This window comes from Schistocerca nitens, chromosome 6 (genome assembly GCF_023898315.1).
Source record: "Schistocerca nitens isolate TAMUIC-IGC-003100 chromosome 6, iqSchNite1.1, whole genome shotgun sequence".
NCBI lineage: Eukaryota > Metazoa > Arthropoda > Insecta > Orthoptera > Acrididae > Schistocerca > Schistocerca nitens.
Window position 1 is genome coordinate 634,787,887 of NC_064619.1, and position 20,685 is coordinate 634,808,571.

Here is a 20,685-nt window from a genome sequence, read left to right on the forward strand (position 1 = left end):
CTTTAATTTCCTGAATGAATATTTCGATGATCGTGTGATTGCTTTGGGCTATCCGAAACATACAGGAGGCGGCGTGGATTGGCCTCCCTATTCGCCAGACATGAACCCCTGTGACTTCTTTCTGTGGAGAAACTTGAAAGACCAGGTGTACCGCCAGAATCCAGAAACAATTGAACAGCTGAAGCAGTACATCTCATCTGCATGTGAAGCCATTCCGCCAGACACGTTGTCAAAGGTTTCGGGTAATTTCATTCAGAGACTACGCCATATTATTGCTACGCATGGTGGATATGTGGAAAATATCGTACTATAGAGTTTCCCAGACCGCAGCGCCATCTGTTGTTGAAAATTGTAACTACTGTAATTTCGAAAGTTTGTCTGCCTGAAAATGTACTGTTGTCCCAAGCATATTGGAACAAACGGTGTATTTCTATCGCTGCTCGTTTAGTTTTTGTTGCCGTTTCAAATATACCGGTCATTTTTGAAACACCCTGTATGTATACAGAAAATATCAGCGGTCCTGTCGAAGATCTCTGGTGCACGCCTGACGTTATCCATGTCTCTGATGAACACTCGCTGTCGGTGACAACGTGCTGGGTTCTGTTAATTAAGAAGTAATCAAGCCACTCATATATCTGGGATCCTATTCCGTATACTCGTACCTTCGTTAACACATGTCAATTGGTTTTCGGAAATCTAGGAATATGGAATCTGCCTGTTGCGTTTCATCCATAGTTGATAGGACATCATGTGAGAAAAGGGCCAGCTGAATTTGGCACCAACGATGCTTTCGAAAACAGTGCTGATAATTGGGCAGAAAATTTTTCGTCTCAAGGAAATTTGTTAAAACGGAAAAGAGAATATGTTCAAGAATTGTGCAGAAAATCGATGTTATCGATATGGATCTCAATTTTTTTTTTATCCATCCTTTTCCTTTCTTATATGGGAGTCTTCCGCGGTTTTTTCAGTCGCTTGCGATTTTGTGCTGGGTGAGAGATTCGCGATGAATGCAAGCTAAGGAAAGACCAATGCCTTAGAGTATCCTTTGTAAAACAGAACTGCGATTCTATACGGACCTTGCAACTTACTTGTTTTTAACTCTTCCAGTTGTTTCTCTATCCCACGGAAGGCTATTACAATGTCCTCTACACGAAATTCCATGCTATGCTCAAAAAACGGATTTTTTTACGATTCTCCTGTTTAAACGTTTTGTTAAACACGGAACTTAAAACTTCAGCTTTCCTTTCGCTGTCTCCTATTGCCGCACCAGACTTGTCAACGAATGACTGGATAGGAGCCTTCGACCAGCTTAGCGATTTTACGTAGGATCCGAAATTTCTCCAGTTCTCGGCAAAATCTTTTGCTATGGTTTGACGATGGTAGTTCTACTATGCTTCGCTCAACGATGTTTCTACAGACACAAAAGTCTCCACTAACCTTAGTTGGTCGTCATTTGTGCATAGGACAGTCTTTGCTCCCTTAGAATTTTCGGAATTTCGTTGTTAAATCACGGTGGGCCTTTACCGTCGTTAACCCACTTACTCGGCACATACGTTTAAATTCCGCCCATAATTCCTTCATCTCCAACATAGTGGAACTAAAAGATGTCAATTCACTGTCCAAGTGGGATGCAAATAACTGCTTTTTAACCGAAACGCTCTCCTCATCTTGCTGATTGATTTGTTAACTTTAGTAGCCACAGTCGCTATGATGGCATACTCCATACTGATGGTATCGATAATATCAGGCCTCTGTGTAGCTACAAGACCTGAAGTATTTCCATTGAGCGTGGGCGGTCGAACTCGCGCTTCAAGACCTTTTCGGAAAACATGTTTAAAATCGTAAAACTGCTTGTCTGTATCCCCCGCAATAAATGCATACGCGTCCCAGCCTGTACCATGTCGCTGCCAACTAATATTGCTTGATTTGGGTATTTACGCTCAACTCGCCGAACACTGTCTTTGAATTACTCTGAAATTGCCACAGCGGAATCCCGTGGCCGGTAAAACCAACCAAAAATAAACCGATTTCATCTAGTGCTGTTATACTTACTACTTACACAGGGTGGTCCATTGATAGTGATTGGGCCAAATATCTCACTAAATAAGCATCAAACGAAAAAACTACAAACAACGAAACTCGTCTAGCTTGAAGACACTGGACTCGCATTCGGGAGGACGACGGTTCAATCCCGTCTCCGGCCATCCTGATTTAGGTTTTCCGTGATTTCCCTAAATCGCTTCAGGCAAAATGCCGGGATGGTTCCTTTGAAAGGGCACGGCCGATTTCCTTCCCCATCCTTCCCTCACCCGAGCTTGCGCTCCGTCTCTAATGACCTCGTTGTCGACGGGACGTTAAACACTAATATCCTCCTCCTCCTAGCTTGAAGGGGGAAACCAGATGGCGCTATGGTTGGCCGGTAGATAGCGCTACCATAGGTCAAAGGGATATCAACAGCGTTTTTTTTTTTAAATAGGAACCCACATTTTTATTACGTATTCGTGTAGTACGTAAAGAAATATGAATGTTTTAGTTGGACCACTTTTTCGCTTTCTGATAGATGGGGCTGTAATACTCACAAACGTATGAGTACGTGGTATCACGTAACATTTCGCCAGTGCGGACGGTATTTGCTTCGTGATACATTAAACGTGTTAAAATGGACCGTTTATCAATTGCGGAAAAGGTCGATATCGTTTTGATGTATAGCTATTGTGATCAAAATGCTCAACGGGCGTGTGCTATGTATGCTGCTCGGTATCCTGGACGACATCATCCAAGTGTCCGGACGGTTCGGCGGATAGTTACGTTATTTAAGTAAACAGGAAGTGTTCAGCCACATGTGAAACGTCAACCACGACCTGCAACAAATGATGATGCCCAAGTAGGTGATTTACCTGCTGTCGCGGCTAATCAGCACATCAGTAGCACACACATTGCGCGAGAATCTGGAATCTCCATAACGTCGGTGTTGAGAATGCTACATCAACATCGATAGCACCCGTACCACATTTCTATGCACCAGGAATTACAATGCGACGTCGTGTACAGTTCTGCCACTGGGCACAAGAGAAATTACGGGACGATGACAGATTTTTTGCACGCGTTCTACGTAGGGACGAAGCGTCATTCACCAACAGCGGTACGTAAACTGGCATAATATGCACTATTTGGCAACGGAAAATCGACGATGGCTGCGACAAGTGGCACATCATCGACCTTGGCGGGTTCATGTATGGTGCTGCATTGTGGGAGGTAGGATAATTGGCCCCCATTTTATCGATGACAATCTAAGTGGTGCAATGTATGCTGATTTCCTACGCAATGTTCTACCGATGTTACTACAAGATGTTTGGCTGCATAACAGAATGGCGATGTACTTCCAACATGATGTATATCCGACACATATCTCGCGTGGGGTTGAATCGGTACTGAATAGCATATTTCATGACAGGTGGATTTGTCGTCGAAGCACCATTTCATGGCCCGCACGTTCACCGGATCTGATGTCCCCGGATTTCTTTCTGTGGGGAAAGTTGAAGGATATTTGCTACTGTATAGTTTAGTGCCACAACCAAATTCAACCCCAATAGAGACAATATTTTGGTCAACAACAATGAACACTCCCCCTCCAATGGCGTCGAATCTGTCTTTTTGGTCCCGAGAATAATTTGGGCGCGAGAAATATTCTGGAGGGCAGTAAACTCTGTAGCTGTGTTACGAATACTTCGACGGTTTTCTGATAAAATTTTGAGAGTGGAACAGTGTCTAGTCCGCAAGCGGTCTGATTTCGCAACTAAGTGTCGTCTGGCGAGTGTTCATGAGAGCTTAAACTACGATGTAGTCTGAAAAACCCCTGTGTGCAGTCCACAAATACTCTGCTACACCAGTAGCTGCTGCCTTTGAGTAGAGCACCCTAGAAGTGGTAAAACACATGTCCTACTTAATATCCATTAGTTCGCTAGTTGAACTGCTCACATTACGGACGAGATTTGTAGGATCGTAGGTCTAATATCATAGTTGTATCATGGCTAAAGTGCCTGGTTGTTGCTTACACTCTGGACTATTACTCTCTTCTGGAAGAAGACTTAGTTTTTTACACCAGTTGCTCGTGCGTGTAAGTTTTTAAGCAAACCAGAAGAATATCACAGTCGCACCACAAATCTCGTGCTACATTTAAATATTTCTGAGTTTCGTCGTGAGAGAGCCAAATCAACAGACACCATTTCATTGCCTTTCGATGCATCCCATAATGAAGGATCAGCTTTTAACTTAACGGTGATTCCAGCTGATCGGAATCGCATTGTCAGTAAGCACTGTTTACCCGCTTAAGTACGGAAAAATTACCAGCAGTTGATAAGTGATAAGTTTTAACCACTAGTCCACAAATAATGAGTCATACTCACACTAGTGGAACCACAGTGAGTTCTAGTAGCCTTTCTCTGTCACGTTACTCTTACAGCACAATGTAAGCGAATACTGCCCTGTGTAAGACTATAGGTACCGTGCTAATTCTCCACCTTAACGACGCACTGTAACCGTAAAATTTGAACATCAGTTAAGACTTCTTCCAGCACAGCCGAGAGATAATTACTGAACTCGAACTTTGTTACCTACTTCAGCGCTCGTAAACTTCAGACCGTCGCGTTTGTGAACGCAATGAATGCTGAAGGTCTGGTCTTACCCTGCAGTCGACCGGCGTGACTCAGCCACTGTGTGGGCGGGTGCATCGGGTGCCGGCGGAAGCGCTCAAGCTCCTGCCCGGGCTTTGCACCAGCTGTTAGCACCTCGGGCGATAACTGCGGCGTTAACCTCGCAAGGCCGTACCGCATGAATGTTTCCCTCCTGCCTACGTGGGAAGTTCAGTGTCACTGCGACATGTTTCACGTAACGATGTGGACAGCGGTCGACAGAGGTGCTCTTTCCCAATAGAGCGAGTGCGAAATTAGTGTTGTAGGTCACATACATTAGAAATCAAGAGGTCGCCCTTACGCCAGTGCCAAAGAGACAGAAAACAACAGAGAAGCTACATAGTGACGAAAGTGAAGCAAACTGCTCTGCTCTGTGTAAGCAAAACAAAAGATTGTGTTATACACTAAAGAGCTAAACGAAGTGGTACATCTGCCTAATATCGTGTAGGGTCTCCGCGAGCGCCCAGAAGTGCAGGAATACGACGTGGCATGGACTCGACTGATGTCTGAAGTAGTGCTGGAATGAACTGATCCCATGAATCCTGCAGGGCCGTCCACAAATCCGTAAGAGTACGACGGGGTTGAGATCTCTTCTGAACTGCAAGTTTCAAGGTAACCCAGAAATGTTCAGTAATGATCATGCTGGGGGTCAGGTGGCCAGCGAAAGTGTTTAAACTCAGAAGAGTGTTGCAGGAGTCACTCTGTAGCAATTCTTCACGTGTGGGGTGTCGCATTGTCCTGCTGGAATTGCCCAAGACAGTCGGAATACGCAATGGACATAAATGGATACAGGTGAACAGACAGGATGCTTACGTACGTGTCACCTGTCAGAGTCGTCTCGAGAGGTATCAGGGGTAACATATTACTCCAACAGCACACGCCCCACACTATTACTGAGCTGTCACCAGCCTGAACAGTCTCATGGTGACATTCAGCGTCCATGAATTCATGGGGTTATCTCCATATCCGTACACGCCCATCCACTCAGCCGGCCGGTGTGGCCGTACGGTTCTAGGCGCTTCAGTTTTGAACCGCGTGACCACTACGGTCGCAGGTTCGAATCCTGCCTCCGGCATAGATGTGTGTGATGTCCTTAGGTCAGTTAGCTTTAAGTAGTTCCACGTTCTAGGGGACAGATGACCTCAGATGTTGAGTCCCATAGTGCTCAGAGTCATTTGAACCATTTTGAACCCATCCACTCAAAACAATTTGAAACGAGACTCGTCCGACCAGGCAACATGTATCCAATCATCTAAAGTCCAATGTCGTTGATGACTGGCCCAAAAAAAAAAGTTCAAATGTGTGTGAAATCTTATGGGACTTAACTGCTAAGATCATCAGTCCCTAAGCTTACACACTACTTAACCTAAATTATCCTAAGGATAAACACACACACCCATGCCCGAGGGAGGACATGAACCTCCGCCGATTGACGGGCCCAGGCGAGACGCTTTGTGTCGTGCAGTCATCAAGGGTACAAGAGTGGGTCTTCGGCTCCGAAAGACCATAACGATGATGTTTCGTTGAAGGATCGCACTCTGACACTTATTGATGGCAATTTGCGGAACGGTTGCAATTCTGTCACGTTGAACGATTCTCTTGAGTCGTCGTTGGTCCCGTTCTTGCAGGATCTTTCTCCGGCCACATCGATTTCAGAGATTTGATGTTTTACCGGATTCCTGATGTTCACGGTACACTCGTGACATGGTTGTAAGGGAAAATCCTCACTTCTTCACTGCCTCGGAGATGCTGTGTCTCAACACTCGTGCACCGACTGTAAAACCACCTTCAAACTCACTTAAATTTCGGTAACCTGCCGTTGCAGGAGCTGTAAGAGGTCTAAAAACTGCGCCAGACACTATTGTCCTATATAGGCGTGGCCGACTGCAACGCCATATTCTGGTTCAAAATGGCTCTGAGCACTATTGGACTAAACATCTAAGGTCATCAGTCCCCTAGAACTTAGAACTACTTAAACCCAACTAACCTAAGGACATCACACACATCCATACCAGAGGCAGGATTCGAACCATATTCTGGGTGTTGACATACCTCTGTATTTGAATACGTATGCCTATACAAGTTTCTTTGGCGTTTCAGTATATAATAGTGCCTAATTAAACCAAAATAACTTTCAAATGCTGGCGTTTAGCAACTATAGCCATAACTCGGTATAACCTCGGAGTGAAGAGCACTAACACTTTATACACAGGGGTTGGACAAAAATATGGAAACAACACGAGAAATACAAGCTCGAACACAAATAATGAACGTTAGCCAAGTCGGCAGGTTGAGCTGTTGTATTTCACTACGAACGTCACCTGTGCAATATTCCCAATACGCTGCAAGTGTCAGTCGCGGTCGGAACGGAGTTGTGTGTAGTTGTGAGTTCATTGTATTGGAACTACGTGAATTCGAACGCGAGAAAATTGTTGGTCCTCTTATTGTTGATGCTTCCTCAACCAAGGTAGCCTAAGTGTTTCGTGTTTCAAGAGGCAAAGTTTATACTGCATTCAGGGGAAGAGGTAAAACATCACGCACGGTCGATATGATCGTGGCTGACAGCCATTGAAGAGGATTGCGAGATAAAAATAACTGGACGACAGCTGTAAAAGTCGCTGCAGAACTGAATGTTGCACTCACGAACCATATCAGATCGAAAATAACGGGAGGGCCTCTGCATAAGCAGGAAAGCTGGAATTCCAAAACAATTCATCACTGATGCAAATGCCCATAACAGGAAAATATGGTGCCAAAGCCACGAAACCTCGACTGTGCAGGAATGGAACAATGTCATTTGGTCGGACGAATCTTGTTTCCAACTTCTGACCGAGTTTACGTCCAGATAGTGAAACATTGCGAGGGTTCGTTATTGATTTGTAATGATTTGGGCAACATGTCGTGGTACTGCATGGGCCATACACCTGCTCAGCAAGACAACATGACTGCTGAGGACTATGTGACAATTAGGCTGCTCACGTTCATCCCATGGTACAACGGTTCTTCCCCTATGGTGATACTGTGTTCCAAGGCGACAGAGTCCGTATTCACACAGCTCGCATCGTCCAGGCCTGGTTTTGTGGGCGCGAGGATGAATTTTCGCATCTCCCCTGAGCACCATAGTCAACTACATCTCAATAATATTTAGACTTTGTGCTCTTCTGTCGATGCTTGACGACTGTCCTTCCCCGTAACCATTATGTGATACTGGCACTGTTTTGGAGGAAACTCGTTTAATATTCCCTTGGAAACAACACAAGACCTGTATTTACGCATTCGCAGACGACTGAAAACTGCTATAAATTTCAACGGGTTTCTACACCATATTAAGTATTATAATGTGATGTGTTTCTGTTGTTTCTGTAATTTTGCCGAACCCCAGTGTATTGTCTCTTGATAATAGAATGTCTACCCAAGACACGACGGCTAACAGTACAGCGCGACACAACAGGGAGCGCTAAATACCGTGCCACACGCTCTTTATGTATAAAGGGTGTTCCAGTAGGAATAGTCAATATCTAGGGATGTGGCAAGAACGATCATTTGAAGCAAAAATGTTTAGTAAACAAGGGCTCTAAAATGCATACCTCAAGAGCAATAAGGACTCCTTTATCATCAATACTGTGTTATAGTTGTCTTTAGTCCAAGATTTTTGCTTTCCATATTTTGAGACCTGATACTATGCACAAAAACCTGGAAAAAGTTCGGTAAATGTAACTGCTTACGTTAAAAGCTATGAGTGAACGAGTATTCATAGCTCCTAAGCTATGCATTTTAGACCCCATGTTTACTTGACAACTTTTTCTAGTTTTCGTCCACATCATGTTTTTCGAAAATATGGGAAACAAAGAGCTTGCAGTGCAGGAGGTTTGTTTCATAGTACAGAAGATCACGAAAAGGTCATAGCTCTTCAGATCTTTAGAGTGCATGTTTGTCAGACTACTTTGCTTCTAATGATCGTTTCTGCCATATTCCTGAATACTGACCGTTCCTACTTTGTCACGCGTACTCTATCTCTTTATTAGCGCTGAACTGCCTTTTTTTTTTTTTTACTTTTGAATACATTGTGGGAGTGAACAGTGATCAATGTGTTACAAATATTTACTATCAAAAACAGTCTTGACCACAATTTATTTATTATGATGACTTGTTTCGACCACTACTGTGGTCATCTTCGCCACGTGTGCTGACCGGACGGTTCTAGGCGCTTCAGTGTGGAACCGCGCGACTCCTACGGTCGCAGGTTCGAATGCTACCTCGTGCATGGATGTGTGTGATGTCCTTAGGTTAGGTTTAAGTAGTTCTAAGTTATATGGGACTGATGACCTCAGATGGTAGGTCCCATAGTGCTCAGAGCCATTTGATGCATTTTTTTTTTTTTTTGTCATCATCAGAGCTACATGTCGTATACAAAGCAATGAGAAAGAACCTCCTTCTGGTGGTAAATCACAACTTTTTTTTTTGCAATGTGTAGGAACCTTCTTCTAGTGGTAAATCACAAGTGATTTACCACCAGAAGGAGGTTCTTACTCATTGCTTTGTATACGACTTGTAGGTCTGTAGATTACCACAGTAGTGGTCAAAACCGATCAGCGTAATAAATAAATTGTGATCAAGACTGTTTCTGATAGCAAATATTTGCCTTTTTTTCATTCCGGCTGTTGTTCCGCTAGTATGAAGCGTCAACGAACGTTGCCGATGCGATCGCTTATGACTTGTGGATTGAGTGCTCCTGTAAAGCGTGCAAGAGGGTAAAACCGTGAAACGCACGGAAGCTGAGTGCACCATCTCGGTGCTCTAGTGCAGCACTGACAGGGCGAAGCACCCACTCTCTCGATCAGATGGCTGTGTTTTGAGAGACTGTGAATGTATAAGACGAAGCTTAAGTGATATAGTATATATAACAGCAGATGTGCTCCACAGGAGAAAGAGTAGTGTCTGCAAAAAAGTTCAATGCTTCAGCCCACCCTTCAGACTGAAAACAGATACAGTTCATCCTACAAAAACAAAATGGTTGTAATCTAGCTACATAAATTAACAATAGTCTTTGAAGTTTTTATCCAGTGGGTTGTATAGGCTGAGGATGCTACAGAGTTCGGTCATTCCCATTGGGGTTTTTCGAACCCTGTTAGGACCGAGTGTGTGTGTGTTGTGTGTGTGTGTGTGTGTGTGTGTGTGTGTGTGTGTGTGTATGTGTGTGCACGTGTGTGTATACAAATAAAAAAGAAACTGGTACAGGCATGCATATTGAGATACAGAGATATGTTAACATGCAGAACACGGCGCTGAGCTCGGCAACGCCTATATAAGACAACATGTGTGTGGCGAAGTTGTTAGGTCGGTTACTGCTGCTACAATGGCACATTATCAAGATTTAAGTGAGTCTGAGCGTGGTGTTATAGTCGACGCACGAGTGAAGGGACACAGCATCTCCGATGTAGCCATAAAGTGACGATTTTCCCGTATGACCATTTCACGACTATACTGTTGTGAATATCAGGAATCTGGCAAAACATCAAATCTTCGACATCGCTGCAGCCGGACAAAGCCCCTACAAGAACGGGACCAACGATGACTGAAGAGAATCGAAGTGCACCCCTTCCGCAAATTGCTGCAGATTTCAATCCTGGGCCGTTAACAAGTGTCAGCGTGCGAACCATTCAACCAAAATTCATCGATATGGGCTTTCGGAGCCGAAGGCCCACTCGTGTACCCTTGATGGGTGCACGACACAAAGCTTTACGCCTCGCGTGGGCCCGTCAACACCGACATTGGACTTTTGATGACTGGAAACATGTTGCCTGGTCGAACGAGTCTCGTTTCAAATTATATCGAGTGAGTGAACGTGTACGGGTATGGAGACATCCTCATGAATCCATGGACTTTTGATGTTAGCAGGGCACTGTTGAATCTGGTGCAGACTCTGTAATGGTGTAGTGTGTGAGCGGCTGGAGTGATATTGGACCCCTGATACGTCTAGATACGACCCTGACAGGTAACACAATCCTGTCTGATCACTTGCATTCATTCATGTCTATTGTGCATTGCGACGGACTTGGGAAATTCCAGCAGGACAATGCGGCTCCCCACACGTCCAGAATTGCTACAGAATGGCTCCAGAAACACTCTTCTGAGTTTGAACACTTCCGCTGGTTACCAGACTCCACAGACATGAACATTATTAACCATATCTGGGATGCCTGACAACGTGGTGTTCAGGAGAGATCTCCACCGCTGGGACTCTTCTTCGTGCAACACTTCAGCGTTTTTTTGGCTCTTCATATATATATATATATATATATATATATATATATATATATATATATATATATGTGTGTGTGTGTGTGTGTGTGTGTGTGTGTGTGTCTACATAAAAGAACGAAACAATATTGACTGCTAACCGATTGGTCAGTCTACTGTTACATAATAATAACCAAGCACAAAAAACGTGTATAACTCTTTGGATATACGTGGGACCTCAAATGCTCTCATTCGTTTCTACACTGGTGTTGCTCATTTGTATCCAGTAACAGACGCAGGCGAGGGGTTTGTTTTGAGTGACGTGGACACTGGACGAGACCGGAGAATCGAGTCTCAGAGCGTACGAGGCAGAGAGTTCGGAGATGACGTCATAGGATCTGCTGGCGAGTTGAATGTTAATATACGGACCTCTTTTTGCGATTTCTATTTTCCAGTTACCATGAGGGCTCAGGCCACATTCGTTGCGACAGGGTTATTTGAAATCGTATGTAAAGCCACACAAGCGTAAAGTAAGGCCTTCTAGTAGCGACACAAATACTTACAGGAAATGAGAAATATTCTCGGGAGAAAAAGTGGAGTGTGAAACCACACTTCTCGCCAGTACAGAAAGACGTAAAGTGGCTTCCACGATTAAAGACGGAACGCTACCTCGTATTGGACTAAACTGAGACACGACGCTGGCTGCGGTCTTGAGAAAGAAACCGCTCAGTTAATTATATTTAATACTGGAGGGAATCTATGAAATACCCCTACAGTGATGACCGGAGAGCGTAAAAAACAGCATATATTTTTAAAAATCAATTTTATTGGTCTACCATCCGATATAGTGGTATGAAGATCTCTGAATATACATTGAACTGTGTGGATGGCAGATACAATGTGATAGTAGGTCACTTCTGATGGGGTACTAAATGACTATCATGCCATATAGCACGAAGTATCTGACGTTGATGAGACGTCATATTGTTACTTCATCGGTGGTGGATTAATTGAAATTCAGTCCTGATGCCCGTATGCTGCCTTTGTTAAAACCTCGATTCGACTCACAAAATGGGGGTGAAGCTGACTCCTGCACGTGGTGCCCCTGCATAGGTACTGGACTAGATTCTCCAGTACTGAACTGAACGTCAGCATTCCAAAAGCATTGCATTATAGGTTTCACTATGAATGGAAACCAAAGGTCTTTATCAAGACCTCACCTTGTGATTGTATCAATCAACATAGAAGGATTGTCTGTTGCCACAGAAGAACTCCTGCAACATATTGCCAAGGAACCTAGGTGTGATATTTTATGTATACAAGAAACCCATCGAGATGACACCATGAGAAGACCAAAAATCCTTGGGATGAAACTGGCAGTTGAGCGACCCCATAGACAATATGGCAGTGCTATCTTTGTGAGGAACGATATAGCTGTTCTCTCTACCTCACTTACAGAATTCAACAATATTGAAATACTGTCTGTAGAACTGAATGGTTGTATTGTGTCGTCAATTTACAAACCCCCAGGAGCAGATTTCCAATTTTCACCTACAGACAACTACACCAATCAACAAGCTCACTTTATTGTTGGAGATTTCAATAGTCATAGCAGTGTTTGGGGTTATGTTGAGGACGACAGTAATGGTGAAGCAGTTTTGACTTGGGCTGATACCAACCATCTTAATCTTGTCCATGATAATAAACTCCCACCATCTTTTAACAGTGGGCGTTGGAAACGTGGGTATAACCCCGACTTAATTTTTGTTAGCGAGAACATAGCTCACCAATGCAGAAAAACTGTTCTAAATCCGATACCAAATACTCAACACCGCCCCATAGGCTGCCAAGTGTTTGCAGCCATTACTCCTAGAATCACATCATTCCGAAGGCGATACAATTTCAAGAAAGCAGACTGGCAGAAGTTTGCTGATCTCCTTGACTCAGAAGTTTCACGCATAGAACCCTCAGTTTCCAACTACGATGAGTTTGTAGAAGCCGTGAAAAGATGCTCAAGACTCTCAACTCCCAGAGGCTGTCGAGTTAACTACATACCTGGCTTGACAGAAGAATCCGTGAAGCATCTACATAACTATATCCAACTTTTCAATGATAATCCTTACAGCATTGAAACCTTAACTGCTGGCCAAAATTTATCCTCAGCCTTAGCCAAATCCAAAAAAGAACGATGGATAGAGTTACTCGAGAACCTTGATATGTCTAAAAGCAGTCAGAAAGCCTGGCAGTTGCTGCGACGCCTGAACAACGACCCTGTCCACAATCATGGCCATGCAAACATTGCACCAGATCAAATTGCTCATCATCTAGTTCAGAATGGAAGGGTCAATTGTTCTAAAGATAGAACAAAACTCAAAAGAGAACCTGAACGTGAAAACAACCATCTATCAAATGACTTCATCTTACAAGAACTCAGAACCGCAATTCAGAAATGCAAAAATGGTAAAGCGCCTGGTCTAGACGACCTAATGATTGAGCAAATTAAACATTTTGGTCCCATCACGGAAAGATGGCTTCTGCAATTCTATAATGGTTGTCTGAAGCGGAAACAGATCCCTGCCATCTGGAGGAAAACTAAAGTTATTCCCTTACTAAAACCTGGAAAGGGTGCAGCTGATCCCAAGAACTACCGACCGATTTCGCTCCTTTGCCATTTGTATAAAATCTATGAAAGAATGTTGTTAAATAGACTCACTCCCATTGTTGAAAAACAACTCATACCTCAACAAGCAGGTTTCCGACCTGGAAAGAATTGTACAGCACAAGTCCTTAATCTGACTGAACATATTGAAGAGGGATATGAAAAAGGATACATTTCCGGGGCTGTCTTCGTGGATCTCACAGCAGCATATGACACCATTCAACATCGACAATTATTGCACAAAGTCTACTACATCACTAGAGACATTAATTTCACCAGAACTGTGCAGACACTTTTGGAAAACCGGCGATTCTATGTGGAGTTCCAAGGAAGAAAGAGTAGATGGAGAAGTCAAAGGAATGGCTTGCCTCAGGGTAGTGTCCTTTCCCCCATATTGTTCAATATATTTACAAATGACCAGCCTCAACCTTCTCTTACAAAGAGTTTCATCTATGCAGATGATCTTGCCTTAGTCACACAAGCCAGAGATTTTGACACAGTAGAAAACCAGCTTACTGTTGCTCTCAAGGACCTATCTGAGTACTACAGAGTCAATAACTTAAGACCGAACCCTGCTAAAACTCAAGTTTGTGCCTTCCACCTACGCAATCGAGAGGCCTATAGAAAACTTACAGTGTTTTGGGAAGATCAAGAGCTTGAACATTGTTTCTACCCCAAATATCTGGGTGTCACCTTAGATCGAACGTTGACCTACAGAAAACACTGCACTAACACTAAGCAGAAAGTTGCTGCTCGTAACAACATCCTGCGGAAGCTCACTGGCAGCGTTTGGGGTGCAGATCCCAAACTACTAAGAACATCAGCCTTGGCCTTGTGTTATTCCGCAGCTGAATACGCATGTCCTGTATGGTACAAGTCACCTCATGCAAAGCAGGTTGATGTGGCCCTGAACGAAACCTGCAGGACAGTAACGGGATGCCTCAAAGCTACACCTATTGATAAACTCCATAAACTAGCAGGTATTGCTCCTCCAGACATAAGGCGTGAAGTCGCAGCCAAACTTGAGAGACATAAAGCAGATCATAACACCGATCACCTGCTACATGGATACCAGCCACCAATTAGTAGACTCAAATCTAGGAGGAGCTTCATGAGAACTACTACACCCCTCACCGGTCGGACTGGAGCAGCCAGACTATCTCAGTGGACAGCAAAATCTGACAGTAATGATTGGATGACTCCTTCTGAGACCCTTCCTCCTGGTGGAAATCAAGTCTGGACAGTGTGGAAGTCTCTAAATCGGCTCAGGAGTGGCGTCGGACGAACTAAGGACAATCTGTTTAAATGGGGCTTTATGAAGGAATCTTCCACCTTGTGTGACTGCGGAGAAGAACAGACAACCAAACATTTAATTAACTGTCCTAGATGTCCTGTATCATGTTCCACACAAGAGCTTGTTGATGTTTCAGACAATGCTGCTGCCGTTGCACAATTTTGGGCTAATACCGTTTAGTTTGTTCTTTTATGATTTGACCTGATTTGTTATATTGTGTATATTGTAAATATTGTTGTAATGTTTTTGACTCGAAATAAATAAATAAAGACTCACAAAATAAGAGTTGATAAGCGCTTGCGATATTAATTCGTTATAAAGTTATTGTTACCCCATTGTCGTGATACTAGCTACAAGAAGATGTCATAAACTTTAACTATAACACGGAATAAATGTAGTTACGAAATTACTTTTCTGTGTGTCTTGAGTCCTGATACAGACTGTATCCCCACGCCACAGTACCTTAGCACGCCGCTAGAGGACACAGAATGATATTGACCAGTTCATTGCTGAAGTGGGTCTCGCATGTTTAACACTTCACTGGCTGCTGCACAGCATTTCTTTTACAGCGACGAAATGCATGACCTCTGGTCGCACGCGCTTCCTTAAGACTCATTACTTCCTTAACGCAATCTTAACCATAGCCCTCGCTCCCCCCGTACTCCCCTCTTACCGCAAACGAAATACTGGTATTGATACTGGGGCTCGCTTGTGTGCCTGAATGATACAGACAGTCGTTTCATAGGTCCAAGACGAACTGAGGGGCATCTATGGACAGGCAGGACTGACATTATGGTTCCTGAAGAGGGGCACGAGCCCTCTGAGCAATAGCAGTCGAAAGAGTCTGCTTGGGTCACTGAACTGGCACTGCAGCATTTGACAAAACTTCTTTTCTATGTTAGTACTGTGCACGGCTGACAACAATGAAAAATACAAAATGGCTCTGAGCACTATGCGACTTAACTTCTGAGGTCATCAGTAGCCTAGAACTTAGAACTAATGAAACCTAACTAACCTAAGGACATCACACACATCCATGCCCGAGGCAAGATTCGAACCTGCGACCGTAGCGGTCACGCGGTTCCAGACTGAAGCGCCTTTAACCGCACGGCCACACCTGCCGGCTGAAAACTACAGTCGATTTCCCACGGCTTACTACTCCACTGTCTGGCTTAATGAAGTAAAGTAGTCCTCCATTCGGATTCCTGGAACGTTACTGGACAGGAGCATGCTGTCATCATGTTAGGGAACCTGAAAAGGAAAATGTTTAAGTTGAAGCTAGACTTAGTGGGAATTTGTGAACTGTGGTGAGACAAAGAACAGGACGTCGGGACAGATGAGTGTAGGATTATAATTAACCAATCGAATAGGTCCGTCAGTTCATCAGAAAACTGGAATACGGGTGAACTAAAACAGAGATGAAGTGGGTTGTGTAGAGCTACCTTAGTGAACTATATCAGACCAATATCCCGACTGTAGAAGAGAAGAAAATGCATACAGACCCAATCACTTAAATCTCTGGACTCAGAGAATATGTTTTTAGTAAGAAGTTGTTGACTGCCAATCAAACAATTCTCGGTGGTGTCAGAATTCAGATGAAGTTATCTCTTACGTACTGAAAATGTCGTTGCATGAGGCGTTATTCACTCACAACAATAAAGATGGACCATATTACTTTGTCTGTCGTTTATACTGGGATACCTAACTAGAGTCCTTGATTTTCCTATTGACACCTATTACAGGGTTATTACAAATGATTGAAGCGATTTCACAGCTGTACAACAACTTTATTATTTGAGGTATTTTCACAATGCTTTGCACACACATACAAAAACTCAAAAAGTTTTTTTAGGCATTCACAAATGTTCGATATGTGCCCCTTTAGTGATTCGGCAGACATCAAGCCGATAATCAAGTTCCTCCCACACTCGGCGCAGCATGTCCCCATCAATGAGTTCGAAAGCATCGTTGATGCGAGCTCGCAGTTCTGGCACGTTTCTTGGTAGAGGAGGTTTAAACACTGAATCTTTCACATAACCCCACAGAAAGAAATCGCATGGGGTTAAATCGGGAGAGCGTGGAGGCTATGACATGAATTGCTGATCATGATCTCCACCACGACCGATCCATCGGTTTTCCAATCTCCTGTTTAACAAATGCCGAACATCATGATGGAAGTGCGGTGGAGCACCTTCCTGTTGAAAGATGAAGTCGGCGCTGTCGGTCTCGAGTTGTGGCATGAGCCAATTTTCCAGCATGTCCAGATACACGTGTCCTGTAACGTTTTTTTCGAAGAAGAAAATGGGGCCGTAAACTTTAAACCGTGAGATTGCACAAAACACGTTAACTTTTGGTGAATTGCGAATTTGCTGCACGAATGCGTGAGGATTCTCTACCGCCCAGATTCGCACATTGTGTCTGTTCACTTCACCATTAAGAAAAAATGTTGCTTTATCACTGAAAACAAGTTTCTCACTGAACGCTTCCTCTTCCATGAGCTGTTGCAACTGCGCCGAAAATTCAAAGCGTTTGACTTTGTCATCGGGGTCAGGGCTAGCAATTGTAAACGGTAAGGCTTCTGCTTTAGCCTTTTTCGTAAGATTTTCCAAACCGTCGGCTGTGGTACGTTTAGCTTCCTGCTTGCTTTATTCGTCGACTTCCGCGGGCTACGCGTGAAACTTGCCCGCACGCGTTCAACAGTTTCTTCGCTCACTGCAGGCCGACCAGTTGATTTCCCCTTACAAAGGCATCCAGAAGCTTTAAACTGCGCATACCATCGCCAAATGGAGTTAGCAGCTGGTGGATCTTTGTTGAACTTGGTCCTGAAGTGTCGTTGCACTGTTATGACTGACTGATGTGAGTGCATTTCAAGCACGACATACGCTTTCTCGGCTCCTGTCGCCATTTTGTCTCACTGCGCTCTCGAGCGCTCTGGTGGCAGAAACCTGAAGTGCGGCTTCAGCCGAACAAAACTTTATGAGTTTTTCTACGTATCTGTAGTGTGTCGTGACCATATGTCAATGAATGGAGCTACAGTGAATTTATGAAATCGCTTCAATCATTTGTAATAGCCCTGTATATACTATGAGAAACCAATGAATTATTGGATTGTTATATTCTAGAGTGACAAGCTATTTTACGTAATTTAATTTATTTCACGCATCTTTACTCGTTACCTCAACACTTCCTCCCACAGAAATGACTCGGTTAACCTGAATCTCGTTCCGCAATGAATAATACTCCTACCTATACTACTGGCCATTAAAATTGCTACACGACGAAAATTATGTGGTACAGACGCGAAATTTAACCAAAAGGAAGAAGATGCTGTGATATGCAAATGATTAGCTTTCAGAGCATTCACACAAGGTTGGCGCCGGTGGCGACACCTGCAACGTACTGACATGAGGAAAGTTTCCAACCGATTTCTCATACACAAAGAGCAGTTGACTGGCGTTGCCTGGTGAAACGTTGTTGTGATGCCTCGTGTAAGGAGGAGAAATGCCTACCATCACGTTTCCGATTTCGATAAAGGTCGGATTGTAGCCTATAGCGATTGCGGTTTATCGTATCTCGACATTGCTGCTCGCGTTGGTCGAGATCCAATGACTTTTAGCAGAATATGGAATCGGTGGGTTCAGGAGGGTAATACGGAACGCCGTGCTGGATCCCAATGGCCCCGTATAACTAGAAGTCGAGATGACAGGCATCTTATCCGCATGGATGTAACGGATCGTGCAGCCACGTCTCGATCCCTGAGTCAACAGATGGGGACGTTTGCAAGACAACAACCATCTGCACGAACAGTTCGACGACGTTTGCTGCAGCATGGACTATCAGCTCGGAGACCATGGCTGCGGTTACCCTTGACGCTGCATCACAGACAGGAGCCCCTGCGATGGTGTACTCAACGACGAATCTGGGTGCATGAATGGCAAAACGTCATTTTTCGCATGAATCGAGTTCTGTTTACAGCATCAATATGGTCGCATCCGTGTTTGGCGACACCGCGGTGAACGCACATTGGAAGAGTGTATTCGTCATCGCCATACTGGCGTATCACCAGGCGTGATGGTATGGAGTGCCACTGGTTACACCTCTCGGTCACCTCTTGTTCACATTGACGGCACTTTGAACACTGGACGTTACATTTCAAATGTATTACGACCCGTGGCTCTACCCTGCATTCGATCCCTGCGAAACCCTACATTTCAGCAGGATAACGCATGACCGCTTGTTGCAGGTCCTGTACGGGCCTTTCTGGATACAGCAAATGTTCAACTGCTGCCCTGGCCAGCACATTCTCTAGATCTCTCACCAACTGAAAACGTCTGGTCAATGGTGGCCGAGCAACTGGCTCGTCACAATACGCCATTCACTACTCTTGATTAACTGTGGTATCGTGTTGAAGCTGCATGGGCAGCTGTACCTGTACATGCCATCCACGCTCTGTTTGACTCAATGCCAGGGCATTTCAAGGCCGCTATTACGGCCAGAGGGGGTTGTTCTGGGTACTGATTTCTCAGGATCTATGCACCCAAATTGCGTGAAAATGTAATCACGTGTCAGTTCTAATATATTTGTCCAATGAATACCCATTTATCATCTGCATTTCTTCTTGGTGTAGCAATTTTAATGGCCAGTAGTGTAATAAGTTGCTGCACCTGATGTTTGCTGGTACTCCACCTTTCCCTACAGCGCTAGCCACCTCAAGCAGCAGTACACTTCCCAACAAAGGTTCACTCCGCACTCCTGCTAAACGTCACTGGAACGAACTTTTTTTTTCAAACCGGTAGGTATTGTTCTACAACAGTTGTTAACTTTATTTAAACCTTTACGGGTGAAAACTCCTGGCATACACCATTTTATCAACGGACAACTTATCGAATACGGAACTGACAGCTAAATGTCATAAGGAGACATGAAGTATTGTCAATAGCGAACCAATAACAGCACAACCATTCGGCCAAGGGGTCTGAGTAACATTTATAGGATGTCACCTTTTCAACAAATCAATCAGGTACATTTCAACTCCTTTAAAAGTGCTTAAGTCGACTGCCTGTGATGTGATTATGAAGCGGAAACTCGAAGGAACAACCACAACTAAGCCAAGACCAGATGGATATCATGTATTGAAGGACAGGAAAAGCCGAGGGCTGCAGAGAGTAGTTGTAAAAAATTGCATGAAATCAGTGAAAGGAACCAGTTGTGTGTTCCAGTGTGATACCAGCAAGCCACCTAGCACAGTGACTATGAGTAGGAAGTTAAGGAGAATGGGTTACAGCTGTCGAGCGCCTCCACATAAGCCGTATATTTCTGTAGTGAATGATAAACGACGCGTGAAGTGACGTAAACAGCTACGCCAATGGACAGTGGATGACTGGAGGCGAACTATTTGAAGTGATGAATCCTGCTGTACCCACTGACAATCCGCTGCAATTTTCTTTGGTTTAGTGAGTGCCTAAAGAACGTTACCTGTGATGTGTAGTTCCAACAACGAAGTATGGAAGAGGTGATATCACGGTAAAGGAGTGTTTTCCGTGGGTTGCATGTGATCCGCATATTGTGCAGAAGAAATCGCTAACTTTGTAAGTACATGAGCACTTTCACAGCATCAGCAGAGGAAATATTTGGACACCAGTACGCTTTGTATCAGCAGGATAAGGCACTCATCCACAGAGCAGTGTCTGTGAGGCAACGATCTGTAGACAGTAATAATCATGAAACGAAATAGCCTGATCACAGTCCCCTTTCTGAAGCCAATGGAACACCTTTGGGATGAATTGGACTGTCGACTTTCC